Source organism: Panthera onca, chromosome A3 (assembly GCF_046562875.1).
Source record: "Panthera onca isolate mPanOnc1 chromosome A3, mPanOnc1 haplotype 2, whole genome shotgun sequence".
Classification (NCBI taxonomy): domain Eukaryota; kingdom Metazoa; phylum Chordata; class Mammalia; order Carnivora; family Felidae; genus Panthera; species Panthera onca.
The window spans coordinates 106,204,146-106,221,041 of record NC_138341.1 but is presented as its reverse complement, the minus strand read 5'-3'; the positions used below and the strand labels follow the sequence as shown (position 1 = coordinate 106,221,041).

General features: G+C 37.9%; 1 protein-coding gene across 2 annotated transcripts in view; it reads left to right on the top strand.

Moving 5' to 3' along the window:
- PLCB1 (phospholipase C beta 1) overlaps nt 1-16,896 on the top strand; it is a 695,363-nt gene that overhangs the window by 82,900 nt on the left and 595,567 nt on the right. The gene's annotated exons all lie outside the window — the stretch shown is intronic.

Here is a 16,896-nt window from a genome sequence, read left to right as displayed (position 1 = left end):
AGAAAGATCATACATTCTTAACAGTGACTCAATTCAGGCACATGCATGTAGATTAAACCTCTTTTCAAGAAGATATTATGTTAATAGTTTTGAAAATGTCTTTTCCCAGACTGATTCAAAGAACTCCCATTCTTCAAAATGAAATATGCCTGATGTTTAGGTGGGAGAATTAATATCATCCCTAATGTCCCTGCTTAAAAAGAGGCAAAGCAAGCTCTAGAAAGCACAAGAGGAATAGAATCAGTAGGTGAATTAGAGAGATTTGGCACGTGTGAGGTTAATGGAATTTTTAAAAAAGTAAATGGTTGCTTACAATTTCAAATTGTTTTCCTTTTGAGTTATTTTGGTTAATCACAGAAACCAAAATTGAAACAAACAGCCTGCTTAATGTAAAATAAACATTAACTTAATTTGCACATTTGTTGGATGTTTGTTTGCAAACCGTCATGGTGAAATGGAAATAGTCACATAGACTTTTGAGCTGGGTAGGTGTGGATTTGAATCCTGACTGATCAGCTCTGTGGCTTGGGGCAAGTCACTTAACTCCTTGAGCCACAAATTTGTTTTCTTTCTTTCTTTTTTTTTTTTTTAATTTTTTTTAACGTTTATTTATTTTTGAGACAGAGAGAGACAGAGCATGAACGGGGGAGGGTCAGAGAGAGAGGGAGACACAGAATCTGAAACAGGCTCCAGGCTCTGAGCTGTCAGCACAGAGCCCGACACGGGGCTCAAACTCACAGACCGAGAGATCATGACCTGAGCCGAAGTCGGCCGCTTAACCGGCTGAGCCACCCAGGCGCCCCCACAAATTTGTTTTCTATAAATGAGAGAATATCTATCTTCTAGGGTGGGTTAGGGGGTTAGAGATTCAACCAGCACCCAGTGTGTCTTCAATAAATGCTGTTATTATTAAGAATAGACAAGACCAGAAAATGAAAGCATTTTGTTTATGACTAATAATTTCTAGACTACCTTATTTTCATAGTAGTGTTGCTGGGTTGAGACAACTGAGATACATTTTTAAATCATTTTATTGTTACATATAAACCATACATATGAGGCATAAACCATACATGTAGAAACTAGTGAATTTCATAGTAACCATCACTCAATATATCAGCTTTTAAAAAAACCTTAAAAAAATCTTTTTGTGGAGTTATTCATATAGAAGAATATACAGATAGAAAGTATATAATTCAAACTAGTTTTCCCAAGCTGAACAAACCCAGGTAACCACTGTGCAGATCAAGAAATAGAGGATATTCCAAGCACCCATCCAAAACACCCACATGTTCCTTCCATTAATTATATGGCTTTAACAAATGTTGTCACACTCCTGACTTCTCATACATTAGATTAGTTTTGTCTGTTGTTTATAGCTTTATAATCCTAGAATCATGTAGTGTGCACTCTCTTATGTCTTGTTTCTTCTTCTCAGCATTTTTGTGATATTCAGCATATTTGTGATATTCATTTTTAAAAATGTATTTATTATGGAAAATTTCAAACCTATGCAAAGAAAGAGAAAGTGCAATGAATGTATAGAATGTGTCCGCCACTGTGATGGTGTAAATGATTTAATGGTGTAATGATGTAAAGCCATCCTAACTCATAAATACTTTTATGGAAATACTCACCTAATTCTCTGCTGCCTCTGAAGCAGTGAATGATTTTCCCCAAACATTCTATCATTTCACCCACAAATATTTCAGTATGTATCTTGACAAGAAAAGGATTCTTTTTGTCACAACTAAATATTAAAGTAATTAAGTAATATCAATATCCTGTCAGGAATGAACATTTCCCCATAGTCTCAGAAGCGATTTCTTTTTCCAGTTGAATTTTTCACAAGTGAGTCTGAATACAGTATGTACAACTTTCTTTTAAATGACCAGTTGTGGGGCGCCTGGGTAGCTCAGTCGGTTAAGCATCCGACTTCAACTCAGGTCACGATCTCACGGTCCGTGAGTTCGAGCCCCGCGTCAAGCTCTGGGCTGATCGCCCAGAGCCTGGAGCCTGCTTCCGATTCTGTGTCTCCCTCTCTCTCTGCTCCTCCCCCGTTCATGCTCTGTCTCTCTCTGTCTCAAAAATAAACGTTAAAAAAAAAATTAAATGACCAGTCGTAAGGTTGGGGGCTATGTTCTATTTATATTTGCCAAATATTTTGAGTGGGAGTGCCATTCTTTATGACACATATATATGGAGAGAAAAATTCTGCAGATTTTCAAATTAGATCTGTCATTGGTATGTAAACATAAGGTTTACAATACCTTAGAATCGTAAAAACTGGGGTAGTCTTTAATTTCCTGACATTTTGTGTCTCAGCATACTTCAAATCCCTTTTGTGCTTTGGAGGTGAACTTTTAGCTTAATCTTTTTGCTGTTTTACTTATTTGATTTTCCTCCGAAATGACAAGCACAATGGGCTATCTTAGCTCAGCTTGTGTGAAGCACTTCATCACTAAGACCTGAGAATGTTCCTTAAAAGGCGCTGTGTAGAGACTGCCAAAGTGTTCTCACCCTCAAATTCTCACCTCTGCCAGTGGGGCTGGAGAGTGACCTTACGAAGCTAACAGTAAAGCTGACTTAATCAAGTGTTTGTTAAAATGATTTTTCTTTTCTATTTTACCTTACTTTCAAGCTGCTAATATTCTGACCACAGAAAATGTTTGATGTTTTCATTTGAATAACTCTCAGTCTTTTCCAGATTAAAGCTTTAGGTCACCATTGGTCTTCTTAAGTTTCCGCTGCCTTACCTGACCCGTGCAAGAGTTGTACTCTTTGTCCTTCCCGTCACAAGTTGAGAGCTGGGTGCACAGGAAGGCATCTTGTCCTTGCAATGGTCACTGGTTGGTGACTGGTGGGCTCTGGTATTGTTTGATGTCAAGCCACATCTTCTGCAGTCACTGAGAATTCTGTGTCATTTGGAGGTTCTCCTGGCACCCCCGGTTGATGACCTCCACCAGTGCCTCTGGTTACAAGCTCACCTTTCACTGTGAGCTCCTTGCCCCAACCTCAGACCTTCATCTGTCCATTGATCCTGTAGCTTTCCCTGGAACATGCACACTTCTGGCTGTTTTCTCTTCACTCTCTACATTGTGCCAGACTTCATCAGGCCAGTCATCTCCCTCAACTTTGCCGCTGTATTGTGCCTGGATCATACTGAGCACACTGTCGCTGTGATGGCTGAGCTTACATTACACACAGAGAAGTAGGGGACCAGTTGCATTGGTTTTGGAATTCTTAAACTATAGTTGAGTGCTTTTCCCATATCTTCTGGCTTTTGCCTGGAGGAGTTACCAGGACTCTTTGAGTTCTTTTGTCTTTATCTTCTTTGCCTCATAACCTCCTATTTCTCTTTGGCTTGTTGCAAAAATGTGCTTTTCCATCTTTCAGGATCGATTCAGTGCCTATGCCTTACATAGGTAATGTTGGGACTCCTGGGTGGCTCAGTCTGTTAAGTGTCCAACTCTTGATTTCAGCTCAGGTCATGATCTCACATCATGAGTTTGAGCCCTGCATTGGGTTCTGTGCTGACAGTGTGGAGTCTGCTGGGGATTCTCTCTCTCTCCCTCTCTCTGTCCCTCCCCTGCTTGTGCTCTCTCTCCCTCTTTCTCTCAAAAATAAATAAATAAACTTAAAAACATTTTTTAATTGCATAGGTAATGTTGAATGCTCTAGCTGCTACATTCTGGAAAAATAAAAAGAAATAAGGAAAAACACTAAAAATATTTTTATTTAACTCAGTATATCCAAAATATTGTCATTTCAACATATAATCAGTACAAAAATTTTTGAGGTATTTCACTTTTTTCTTTTTCTTTTTGGTACAGATTCTTGGAATTCTGGTATGTTTATTTAACACTTAAGACATCTGAGTTTGGACCAGCCACATTTCAGGACTGGTGGCTGCCATATTGGGCGATGCAGGTCTAGACAATCCAAAGTCCTATATAGGAAAGCCTCCAGATCACTTTAAAAGAAAAATAAAATAGTAAATAAACTAAACTCATAGAATGGCACACTTTTGGCTGCTCAACTTAGCTCTTATTCTTTGTGAATACATTTTAGTTATCTGACAGCACATCCCCAATACTACCTTCCCTCTGTGCCAACACATACAACTTCGAATTGCTTTTTAGTTGAAGGTCAATATACCTACACTTTAAGAACATCATATCATTATGCAGTGTTTGAAGTTACAAAAGAAAACTGGAAGCTGGGAGATAAAAAGTGAAAGTATAGGGCTCATATGAAGCATGGTCCAAAGATTTAGGAATGAGAGTCAGAAATGGTCAGTCACTTTGACTTTCAACACCCATGAAAATTAAAATAAAATATATGAAATTAGCAAACTTGCTGGAACAACCTGTTCAAAAGTTGACTTACCAATAGAACAATGAGGCTAGCATTACTCCAAATCTTATTGAAAAGTATGTCTGATGATCTATGACAGTGCTATAGGGAAGTGATCATTCCAATTAAATGTATTCTAATAAGTGGAGCAAATCTAAGTAAGTCTGCTTCTCCATCCCTTATGAGTGAAGTGTTACTCTAATGATAAACTTTTGGAGACATAGAAAACACAAAAAATAAGATAAAAGGTGAATAACAATTGGCCTGTATCTCTGCTCCAGTGACTGAATGTTGGGCTTAATGACCAACGTTGATTACGAATGAGAGCGTGCACACACACGTCCACTCAGTCACCAAACATTGTGGATGATGTCTTTTAATTCCTCTCTGCCCCCACTGTCCACCTGGATTGCTGGAATGGTCTCCTAGCACATCTCATGCTTTCTGCTTGCAACCCTACCTTCACGTTTGTCCTCTAGGCTGTGCTTCACAAACTCTCCTTGGACGAGACCGGTTTTTGCCTCAATCCATCATAGATCAATACTTTTATAAAATGTGATACAAATGAATTACTAGAAAAATTAAATGAAAAAAAAAAACTTAGACATGCAAACTATACATCCAGTTTTTAAATTATTAGGTTGAATGGACCTGAAATTACCCTCACAACTTGTTATGAAAGTTTTTATATGTTTACTCTCACTTCTGTACTCCCTTCCCTGTGGACTGGGTAAACAACTTGACATATTTTGGGTAGCAGGGCTCTAGATCTGCATAATCTGGCACTATAACCACTAGCCCACGTGACTTTTAAAATTTAAATTAATTGAAATTCAATTGGATCAGTTAAAAATTTACTTCCTCAGTTGCATTAGTCACATTTCAGATGGTCAGTAGCCACTTGTGGCTAGTGGTCACTACATTGACATTTCTGATATGGAGGATTGCCAGCACTGTGGAAAGTTCTATTTGACAATGTTGCTGAAGGTCCTTGCTGCTCAAAGTGTGGTCCTGGACCAGTGATACTGGTTTCACATGGGAACTCATTGGAAATGTAGAATCTGAGGCTCAAACCTTCTGAAATAGAACCTACATTTTAGTGAGTTTAGTGATTCCCAGATGAATCATATGTACTTTAAACTTTGAAGCCATACTCCAGGATGTTTCCAGATCTTCTAAAGTCCAAATCTGAGGGGCGTCTGGGTGGGTCAGTTGATTGAGTCTGACTTGGCTCAGGTCATGATCTCATGTCTCATGAGTTCGAACCCCGTGTCGAACTCCAGCTCAGAGCCTGGAGTCTGCTTCAGATTCTGTGTCTCCCTCTCTCTCTGCCCCTCCCCTGCTCATACTCTGTCTCTCTCTGTCTCAAAAATAAATAAACATTAAAAAATTTTTTTAAAAGTCCAAATCTGACCATTCTCCTTTCTAGCCTTTCAAAGATGTCTAGATTAACTCTGTCCAAAATGGTAACCATTAGCTACATGTAGCTATTTAAATTTAAATTAATTAAAATTAAATAAAACAGAAAAATTATTTCCTCAGTCTCACTAGCCACTTATCAAGTACTCAGTAGTCATATGAGACTAGTGGCTACCATATTGGGAAGTGAAGATTTAGAACATTTGTTTTCACTGAAAAAAGTTTGATTGGACAGTGCTGATCTAGACTCTGGTTCAGCATCATCTTCACCATCATCTAGCCCCTGCCTGCCTCTCAAACTTCAGATCCCATGGTGACTCAGGTTGGCCCTCTTTCCAGCATGGTAACACATAGTTCCTATGTGCCTTCACATAGGCTGTTCCTTTGTCTTGAACACAAATTGTTTCCTTCTTTTTTCCCCTCTCTATCTCCCCATATTTTTCTTTTTTTTTTTTTAAATGTTTAATGTTTATTTACTTTTGAGAGACAGAGAGAGACAGAGTGCGAGCAGGGGAGGGGCAGAGAGAGAGGGAGACGCAGAATCCGAAGCAGCTCCAGGCTCCGAGCTGTTAGCCCAGAGCCCGACGTGGGGCTCAAACTCATGGACTGCGAGATCATGACCTCAGCTGAAGTTGGCCGCTTAACCGACTGAGCCACCCAGGCGCCCCCCTCCCCATATTTTTCAAATAATCTGTGTCAAAATTCATGTCATGGGTCAGCTGCTCCAAAAAACTTTCTGACAAACCATTCATACACCACACACACACACACACACACACACACACACACACACACACTTTGGATTGTCCCCTTTCATTACTTAGGTAGAAGCCTATATGTGCATGCATTGCACTTTCTGTCAATGTTGATTTATTCTTTCTCTTGAGATCATCATTTCTCAACTTGAGCACTCTTGGCATTTGGGGCCAGATAATTCTTTGTTGGGAAAGAGGGAGCTGCTGTGTGCATTGTAAGATATTTGTCAGCATTCCTGATCTCTACTCATTGGATGCCAATCACATCCCCAGTTGTGACCATCAAAAAAGTGGCCTCAGATATTGTCAAATGGGGATCAAAATCCCCAATGCTTGAGAACCACCAGTTTAGACCTACATACTCTATAAGGGGAGTCTCTCAAGGTCTACGCAACACTGAATCCATAGCACTTAAAACAGTTTTTGCACACAAATGGCACTGTGTTGGCCACAAACAAATGGTGAATGTCATCATCACATGTTTCCATTCCTTGCTTCCTTCCTTTGTTTTTCCTTCTTTCTTTCATTCTGTTTCTATACACAGTGAGCAACATGTTCTCATATCTAATTTGATTTCCTGAGTGAATCCACTCTAGAAGAGAGGGCCTCACCAAAAGGACAATCCTTGGTCAGAGGCATCTATTATGGCCAGTTGGTTTGGTTGGCTGATCCACAGGTAGATAGACCGACAAAATCAGCCTCCTAAACTGAAGACTGGATGGAAATGAGTCTGAGGTGACAGTTTCTCTGTGATGCTTAGTTTTATTATTTTAACTAAGAGCCAGGGTTTCTAAACCTACCATGTTTTCAACTAGTTATCAGCACAGGATTTCAGAATTTGTAGGAAACCTAAAAGATTATACATTCCTGCCTTCCCATTTTATCTACATGTGGGTACTCTCATTAGGTCCTGCTCCAGTCTTTATTAGTGTCCTAGATGAATATACAGTTTGGAGGCTGCATTATTTACAGCCACCAAATGCAGAGTTACAGGACAGTGATGTTCATGGTCTGAAAACCCTATGCTTTGTAGTCTGCTGCCTACCAGAAAGCCCCTTGGCACTAGAGCAATGTTATGGAAAGGTGACCCAGCTTGGCACTTGAGTACTCGCCAGCCAAGTAAGTAGAAAGGACCCAGAAGTTATTGCCAGATCTGCAGTGGCTTTTAGGTCTGCTTTTCTGCTTTGCTCTTCTTTCTGGAATCCTTTCAGATGACTGAGTCTCCCTCTCCACATTCTGAAAACCTATACTTTATGACATTTGTCCTTCATGCTTGGAACCACTTCTACCCAGAGGTTTCCCATGTGTGTCTTTATGCCAGGCTCTGACTGTCAAGATATTGTCCATCTCTTTTTTAGACTGATGGTAACATGGCTAAGTCCTCTTCCTGCCTTGGTTCAGTACTTTTTCCGTGACCTTCCTAGAACCTTATCCACCTGGATCCCAGCAGGTGTTGTCTGATGACCTTCCAGCAGCTTATGCTGGTATCTCTCTCTGACACTGCCATGATGCTATGGTCTGTTGTAAATGGAAGTGTGTATATATATTTCTTTTTGTTTGTGTATGCTAATATACACATAACATAAAATTTACTATCTTTATCATAAGTTCAGTAGTATTAAGTACATTTATACTGTTGTGCAACTATCACCACCATCCACCTCTAGAATCCTTTCCATCTTGCAAAATGGAAACTCTGTACCCATTAATAATAGCTCCCCAAGACACTCTCCACTCAGCCCCTGGCAACCACCATCATACTTACTTTTTTTTTTCCTATTCTCCATTTTTCTCCCACCCTCCAGCCTTGGTAACCATCATTCTGCTCTCCTGTTTTTATGAGGTTGGCTTTTTTTTTTTTTAAAGATTCTACATATAAGTGAGATCATTCAGTATTTGATTTTCTGTGTCTAACTTATTTCACTTAGCATAATGCCTTCCAGTTTCATCCATGTTGTTGAAATGGCAGGATTTTTCTTTTTTTTTTTAACTTTTTTTTAACATTTTTTTTTTTTTACATTTATTTACTATTGAGAGACAGAGAAAGACAGAGCATGAGCATGGGAGGGGCAGAGAGAGGAGGAGGCACAGAATCCGAAGCAGGCTTCAGGATCTGAGCTGTCAGCACAGAGCTTGATATGGGGCTCGAACTCATAAACCACGAGACCATGACCTGAGCCGGAGTAGGACGCTTAGTCGACTGAGCCACCCAGGCACCCCAGGATTTCCTTCTTTCTAAAGACCAAATTATATTTCATTGTGTGTGCATGTATGCATGTAACATTCTCTTTGTACATTCAACTGTTAGTGGACATTTAAGCTGTTTCCGTTCCTTGGTTATTGTGAAGAATATTACCGTGAACATGGAAGTTCACTTTGAGATCTAAAGGATCTCAATCAGTATTTGAAGGAAACGTGTATACATTTCTTTACCACAAAATATAAGCTCTCTCTCCCACCCCAGGAGATGCCTGCCTCAGTGCTAGCACACTCTTGGCCTTGGGCAGCGGTTTTTAACTTCCTTTGTGACTCAACCACATGGTCAGTTAGATGGAGGGAGGGAATGACCACCAAGTCACCTGGGACCCTGCTAATCACAGAGTCTTGGAGCTTTGTGACAGGCTTTTATTCAGTTCCATCAAATATTTACCAAGTACCCACTCTGTTCTAGCCCCTGTGGATATAATTAAGAAGTTGTTCTGTGCTCCAAGCTGCTGGTCATCTAGTGGGAACGGAAGTGAAGCAAAAACATGATTACAGTACAGTGGAGAATGAATATACAAAGTGATATGGTAACTCAGATAAGAGAATGATGATGAGAATAAATATACTTTTTTAAGCGTGTACTTTATGCCAGGCACTGCATGGGTCATTTGTTTATATAGTTTACACTTGTATTTAATGTCTCACAGAGGGTGCTTGGGTGGCTCAGTCAGCTAGGCGTCTGACCCTGGACTTTGGCTCAGGTCATGATCTCACAGTTGTGGGATCGAGCCCTGTGTTGGGCTCTCCATGTCAGGACGCTGCTTGGAGATTCTTTCCCTCCCTCTTTCTCTGCCGCTCCCCGTTTGCATTTTCTCTCTCTCTCTCTCTCTCTCTCTAAATAAAGAAATAAACTTAAAAAAATAATAAAGTCTCATAACCATTTGGTTAGGTGGACAAGTATCTCTAGTAGGAGAAACCCCTCCAGAAATTGATACCTGACTGAGTTTTTTCTTTGTTTTCTTTTTAACTTTCTACTGAAATATAAAATATGGTTAGAAAAGTACATAGCTCCTGAGTGTATACCTCAGTGATTTTTCACAACCTGAGCACATCCATGTAACTAGCCCTCTGATACTCAGATTAAGAAACAGGACTTTTTCAATGGAATCCTAGAGTCCTCACGCCCCCAACCTTAGCTTTGTCCTCCTTTCGTGCTCCCTTCCAGGTGTTACTTCCCTTCCCCCCAAGAATAATCTCTTCATTTTTAATAGTATAGATTAGCTCTTTTGAGCTTTATGGATTCTTTGCATATGGATTCTTTCTCTTACTGCAGTGTTGTAAGACTCATTTGTATGTCACATGCAGTTGTCATTCTTGCTGCTATGTAATATTCCATTGTGTGAATGTACCAACATGTATTTATCCATTGTACTGTAATGGACATTTGGATAGTTTCCAGTTCGGAGCTATTATTAATGGTGTTGTTATGGATTTTCTAGTGCACATCTATGTTGCAGCTGTGAAGGCATGTCTGCTGGGCATGTACCTCACAGTGAAATTGCTGAGTTATAAGCAGTCACGTGCTGGAATGCAGAGGGGAGAAAAGATGTGTACAATCAGCTCAATGAGCTGATGGGAGCCTGTTCAGCACGCTACTGGTTACAGGCAGTGGGTATAGCCATCTGTAATAGGTACTACCAAACAGCTTTCTAAAGTAGTTTGTTTTACCCTGTGCTGAGTTGTAAGGAGCAACTGAAAGTTATCCAGAATGTTGATAACAAGAAGAAAACAGCAGGAAAGGGAGTTCCAGAAATGTGCAGTGTATGATTGTCAAATTTGGTTGTTATTGGTTTAGCCATGTGAATGTATTTGAAACCCTGCCATGGGTTCGCCTTGCTTATTCTTGCCTGAAATTTCTAGCCACTAATGGAATGTAACACTTTACCCTTTTTGAACTTCTTCCTTTTCAACGCAGTCCCACTTTAAAGGTCAACTGTAAAATTTCCACATCCTATTAAATACTGTTCCTAGAACCGGATGTAATACTTCAAAATGCTCCTTCTCTTCAAAGACATACACTTACTTGTTTTCATGGGAAGATCTAGGGATCATGAAATTTTTTGTTTGAAAATCCAGATTTTGGGGGAGGCCTTAATTGTCTTTGCTTCCACTTTGTAAATCTGGCGACAATTGATAAATTGTTTTGGAGTAGAAGATTACTAGATTAAAAACAGTATTTTACTAAAAATAGATCTCTTGGCTGATTACCAGTGTCTCAAGAGACAATGTGAGTGAGCGTCTGTTTCTATTTACCACAATGCTAGTGTATCAACCAGAACATAATGCTGACTGGTCTAACCCTTTTTGTTTATGATATTATGCTTAGAATTAATTTTTACTTTTTGTTAGGATATACATTTAGGCATTTCAAAACCACATAGTGAGTGTGTCTGATGAGTTAGTGATTTCTAAGTCAGTCATTTTCCCTAAAAGGTAGCAATGGAGTGCCATTTTGCTCAGCCGAATGGATGTAACTCCTTTTTGAGTTAAGGGTTCATTTATTAGACATTTCTTTTTTTTCTTTTCTTTTTTTTTTGTTTATTTATTTATTTTGGGAGAGACAGAGACAGCATGAGTGGGAGAGGGGCAGAGAAAGAGGGAGAGTCCCACGCCCCATTAGACATTCCTGAATATATATAGGCTTTATATGCAACTTTCTTGAAAAGTATTACCTAAGATAATTTTGTAGACTTTGTTTCAAACATGTAGAAATATATGTGGAGTTTTGAGAAAATGAAAATATTACATGCCTTATTTCCTGTTAATTCATATAATGCATTCTATTTATAAACCATGCTATAGAATTATTTTACTGAATGAATAAGATTGAAAGTATCTACATAGATAGGGGCGCCTGGGTGGCTCAGTCAGTTAAGCATCCAAATCTTGATTTTGGCTCAGGTTAGGGGATCTCAGTGTTGGTGAGATTGAGCCCCGTGTCGGGCTTGTGGTTGACAGCACAGGACCTGCTAGGGATCATCTCTCCTCTCTCTCTGCCCCTCCTCTGCTTGCATGCGTGCAGACTCTCTCTCTCTCTCTCAAAATAAACGAAAAAAAACATTAAGAAAAAGAAAGTGTCTATAGATAAAATCTAACAGTATAATAAAAATACAATGTAATACAGTAGAAATTGATCCTGAAATGTACGAATATTGAAATATTAGAGAACTTATATATATACTCCACTGCATGTGGAGGAAAACCACATGGCTATACTAATAAAGAGACAAAAGACATGATAAAATTCAACATCTATTCCTAGCAATTTTTAAAATATCTTAGGAATTAAGAATGGAAGTGTACTATCTCAAGCCGACACCAATATCATCATACGTGATAGTAACACTTTGCGGGCATTCCTATTACGTTGAGAAAAAGCCAAGATTTTTTCATTGTTATTTGTATTAGTGAACAGTGTTCAATAGAATGAGGTAAGCACTATAAATATTAGAAAAAAAGAAGCCATTTTATAATTTACATATGACATGGTTGCTTACTTTAAAAACATGGGATCAACTAAAAAAAATCCTAATGAAGGGTTCAATAAGTAGAATATTTCCAAAATAAGTAATAATCCTAATGCAGGGTTCAATAAGTAGAGTATTTCCAAAATAAATTTGTGAAGGGAGACATTTCCTTAGGTTTGATAATGAAAAGTTTGTAAAGATGACATTCAAGACAGCAACCCAAAATACAAAATACTTACATATTTTTAAAACCTGGTGAAGTATATATAATTCATATTTTCTGAAAAATCTGAAATGTTCTCAAGGGAATCAAAAAATAGTTTTAAATAAATACATATACTGTATTTCTAAATAGAATAATAACAGTTTGAAGATACTCATTATTCCCAAATTAAATTAATGCAAATGCAAAATTGGAAAGTTATTTTTAAATTTGGAAAATAACTCAAGTCAATCTGATGTGTTTTTTTTTGAAAAAACTAGTTGAGAAACACAAAGAGGGAATTTTGCCAATCAAATTTGAAAAAGAGTATAAAACAATTAATACAGCATTTTATTGACATGGAAATGGCACATCAGTAAAACAGAACAGAAGGTTCATAAACACTACCTAACTACTATTTTTAAAAAAAGTGAACATATGAAAAAGGTACTAAATTCGTTGGGAACGGTAGATTTTTCTAAAAGAGGCAGAATCTAAAAAAGGAAAGTAAAAATAAACTTGACAACATTATTAAAAAAATACTTCCACAAAAGATAATTCACACATTAAAAGACCAAATGTAAGGACAAAACAAAACAAAGCAAACTAGGAATAATTTTTGCAAACTAGGTGACATTAAAATTTTTTTTAACGTTTATTCACTTTTTGAGAGACTGAGACAGAGTGCGAGTAGGACAGGGGCAGAGAGAGGAGGAGACACAGAGTCTGAAGCAGGCTCCAGGCTCTGAGCTGTCAGCACAGAGCCCAATGTGGGGCTTGAACTCACAAACTGTGAGATCATGACCTGAGCCGAAGTCAGATGTTTAACCGACTGAGCCACCCAGGTGCCCCAACAAACAAAGCAGGTGACATTTAGAAGCTTTAAATCCTTATTCCATAACTAGAACATAAGAAAAACAGAAAAATGACCAAAGAATATGAAGGTACCATTAACTAAAACAAGTGAGCAAGCAAATAAACAAAACAAAGAAGGGAAAAAAAGAAATACAAGCACAAAAAACATATAAGAAAATTATTAACTTCACTACTAACCAAAGAAATACAAATTAAAAAAAAAATTATTTTCACCCAGAAAGTTTCCTTTTTTCCAAAACTAAGAGATCCGGTGGTTGACAATGGTGGGGGTGAACACCACTCAACCTGTTTTGAAGAGAATTTAATTGTTTAGGTTTTTCTGGGTGGCTTTAGGCATATTTATCAAAAGCATAAAAGTTCTCAAGTCCTCTGATCCTACAGCTTCATGTTTAATGCATTATTCTAAAAAATTATCATACAAATGGGCAGAAATTATGAAGAAGTTCATCGTGATACTGATCAGCTGTCTGACAAATTGGACATTAAACTAACTATTCAACAGTAGGAAATCAGTTAAATAATTATGCTGTATGTTTATAATGGAATCCCATGCAGGCATTAAAAATGATGTTGTCAAATGAAATCATACATAAAAATGTTCATGTTCTGCTGTCAAGAAAAATATGCAGATGATGAAGGAAAATGAACAAAAATATTTGAAAAAGGGAAAGTGCCTAGAAGTATATGGATAAGCACCAAAATAACAGTGGTTTTCTCTGGCTGGTGGAATTATGAATGATTTCATTTTGCTTATTTGTACTTGCCTCACAGTTAGGATTTTTCTACCGTGACCATACATAACTTTCAAATTTCATTACAATAAAATCATATTATATTTTATTTTATTAGAGATTTGTTTTGGTTTTTAAAAACAGGAATCAGAAATTGAATGATCAGAATAATTTGTTAATTCAGAATTTGAAAGTGGAGTCTCTATTAACTGGTTTCTCTGTTACACTTAATTGGATAATCTAGATTTTTCATTAACTCCAAGGCAGACACAAACAGCATCCACAGCATAATCTAAGCACCAACTATGGAATTAATTAACTAACTAATTATGTAAATTGGATCCAGATTCAACATTCATACCTATGCAAAGAATGTCTTTTTCTTTACAAAACCAGTGAAGTACCAACTTTTAAAATTGATCCTTTTAACTTGTAAAACACCGTGTAATCTATCGAGGAAAGATTTAGAATATACAAGTTAAGGATGACCTTTGAAAGACAGACAGCTTTGAGTTCAGTACTGACCTCGGAAGCTGGCGGGTTGCCCAGGTGAAAATGTCTAGCAGGCCTTTGGGAATATGGAATTGACCCTTGAATCAGACGTATCGGTGGTGATGATACTGATGTGGGAGTCAGTTGCCAGAAGTGACAGTTGAAACAACTGAAAGCATGCATTCCCGGTGAGTTCAGAACCCCCTGTTTGCACAGCCTCAATCCAGGGAACGTGCTTCTTGTTCTATTCCTGGAGTTATGCAACTCATATAAATCACTCACATAAACTACATGAATAACAACATCCCTTCCATCCCTTCATCATGCAAGGTGGCACAAACCTAGATGAGATCTCTCAGCAGGGTAGAGGTAGAAAGAGTCACACTTACATGTGCCTGTGAGAAGCAATACAGGGGCTGTACAAGACTCAGGTTTACATGTAAACAGGAAAAGGAGGAAGTGAAAGTCAATGAACTGGTAAAAAGAGGAAGAATGATAGGGGGCAAAATTTCAGGGAATATATAACCCATGGTGTCGAATGTTCTAGACAGACCTAAGGCAGTGAGAACTGAGACAGGCTACTGGACCTAAAAGTTAAAGAAACCTGTATCTTGGAGATGGTGGAGTTAACTGAGTAAAGGAGAAGAAGAAATCAAGGCATCTGGAAGCATAAGCCGGTGCCTGAGGAGGACTGGAAGATTCTGGGTTCAGAGTGTGGTATCATTGGTGGAAGGACTTTTATTTCTGTTTGGGGAAACCTGAGTGTGTGTTGCTGTGTAGAGCAAAAGGAATCAGGGAAAAGGAGGGGAATTGGAAAAGCAAGTGGAAGAAGGGATGGTTAATTAAACAGAGAGTCCTGAGGAAGGCAGGACAGGGTGGGATCGATATGCCACGACCAGGATTGGCCCTATAAAAGGGAAGGAATGCCAATTTCTCAGGATGAGACTGAGGTGGACAAGGAACTAACTCCTTCCAGAAGAGAAATGAATAATATTTTCAAATTCAACTTAAAATCTTGTTGGAATGTGAAATAAAGGGACAGACCCCAAGTCATTAAAAGCCCTCTCATGAGCTTTCATAGTCATTAATTATCCTGTGTAGATACAGAAATTATTTGAAGTCATCTTATTCGAGTAGCAGTACTAATAATATGCTTTAAGTAAAGTCACCATCAGATGTAAGGAATAGGGTACCATCTTAACAATTTTGGTCAATAGGCTAGTGATTGCTTTGGATAAATTGGAGATAGTGCCAAATGCAGTCGGCAAAAGTATAAGGTTTTGCCTCCACTAACTTGTATTTAGTTTTACCAAATAGTGCTTCCTTGTTTTCTATAACTGCGTTTCCTCTTCTTAATACTTGGGGGAAAAATATAAAGGTGTCCAGGCATATCTGGAGTTAGCTCTTGGGAAAAGAATATTGAATGGGATACTGGTGGGGTTGCTGGTTAACCATTTAGAAAGATATGATGCCTTATAGCAGATCCTTTTTATTAAACACATAGCATTTTATTCTATGCCTTAGAATTTTGTGATAGAATTGGTGACAACACTATGCTTTGAGCTCTTTCAGTTCAAAAGAGCCCCAGAACTGTAGCCACTGATCCTCTGTAAAACGGGTTCATTATTGATTCTTACTTGGAGACTGTGTTAAATATCTTGTCGACAGCTCTAAATATTTGGCTACAAATCTATAAAGCCATTTCCCATTTATGTTACTTCCTTTTGAGATGATAGGTAATTCCCAACGATTTGCTTATAAAACAGGTATGGCTTTACAAAATCATAGACTAAGGGATATTTGGTAGACTAAAGGATACTAGTTACATTTACATATGTTAATATATATCATATAAGTTAAGATTTCTAAATAATAAATTATCCATAATTTTCCAATATAAATAGAACTAGGAAAGGACTAAGATTATGACTCTGATTTTTAAAACATTAATTGCAATTGCAGATGTAATCTGTGAATACCTCCTTAGTTCTTTGTGAAAAACTGAAAACCGTACAAATGAAATCAGTGTCCCCTTTGACACTTTTTGTTCTCCCAAATGAGTACACAGGTTAACTGTTTTATCAGTTTTCTGTGCAATCTTCCAAATTTTTCGTGAACATTGACATACAAATATATGTATCTGCAGAAAATATGCAATGTTGTTTAGTGTATTTTCTATAAATAGCACTGCATTTTATGTAATTTGCTTTTTATCTTTAATGATACATGTTAGAGACCTTTGCATACTACTAGACATTAATTTACTCCATACATTGTATCTAGCTAATGCAGAATATTTCATCCTACGGATGTCCCATCGTTTGTTTCATGTC